Consider the following 1,294-nt stretch of genomic DNA (forward strand, 5'->3'; position numbering starts at 1 on the left):
GGGCAGTTTTTTATACCTCATGGGGAGTAACAAAGAACATTTTACTATTGAGAAAATTTTAACAGATCATCTTATTTATTTTTGAGAGCGTCTGGTATAAGCAGTGACTGCAGTGCTTCTCAAATAGGGTGAGACTATTTGCAGTATAGAGTTACACTTGTGTTTGGTGTCATGTCCCGGAATGAATGTGAAAGTTTGTATGACTCATTACTGTTGATATTGATGTGACATTTTTATGCTTCAGTGGTTAATGAAGGGGAGTTTGTGAGCTGTGACAGATGTAACGTTCTCTCTCTTTCTCTTTCATAGTACAGCAGCTTGCAAAAGTATTCTCTAACTTTCCCACATTTTGTCACATTACAGCCACAAACATGAATCAATTTTATTGGAATTCCACGTGAAAGACCAACACAAAGTGGTGTACATGTGAGAAGTGGAACGAAAATCATACATGATTCTAAACAAACATTTTTTACAAATAAATAACTGAAAAGTGGGGTGTGCGTAATTATTCAGTCCGTTTGGTCTGAGTGCAGTCAGTTGCCCATAGACATTGCCTGATGAGTGCTAATGACTAAATAGAGTGCACCTGTGTGTAATCTAATATCAGTACAAATACAGCTGCTCTGTGACGGCCTCAGAGGTTTCCGGCTCATGTGGTTATCTTGGGTAATGAAAGCGCAGATAGGTTGGCCAAAGCAGCTGTTAAGAGTCCCCATAGATGTACAGTTACCATTGTCAAAATCTGAAGGGAAAAGTGTAGTTTGGGCAGAAAGTAGAAACTTATGGCATGGGGTAATGAAACAAAAGAGAGACATTTATACAGGGTGCAAAACACAATAGAAGCTAAGAGGAGTAGCGGATTGCAGAGACGTGAGGAGGTTGTTATCGGTCGAATATGAATGGGCCACTGCTTTTTAAATGGTACTCTTTTTCGGATAGCGAAACATCCGACTGGGTCTGTGATGGATGCACTGATATGGAGACGGTTGAGCATGTACTCTTTAGTTGTAGGAAGTATGCGAGTCACAGGAGGGTGATGTGGGGTGACATGAGTGGTGGACGGGAACTTACATTTGAACAAGTGGTTAATAAGTTAAGTCATGGTGAAGGGAAAGTGGTGGTTTTTTGTTTTTTGAGAAATACTGGTCTCATCAAGAGGATCTGAGGATTCAGGAATGACGGATGATTAACAGCCAGGAGGTGGCAGTAATGCAACAGTTTTGGATGCAAGCTGCCGTTAAACTTGACTGAAGAAGAAGGCCTCAGAGGTTGTCTAAGAGAATATAGGGCT

The sequence above is a fragment of the Haplochromis burtoni genome, unplaced genomic scaffold, assembly GCF_018398535.1.
Source record: "Haplochromis burtoni strain Fernald_Lab_line unplaced genomic scaffold, NCSU_Asbu1 Contig_2195, whole genome shotgun sequence".
NCBI classification, from domain to species: domain Eukaryota; kingdom Metazoa; phylum Chordata; class Actinopteri; order Cichliformes; family Cichlidae; genus Haplochromis; species Haplochromis burtoni.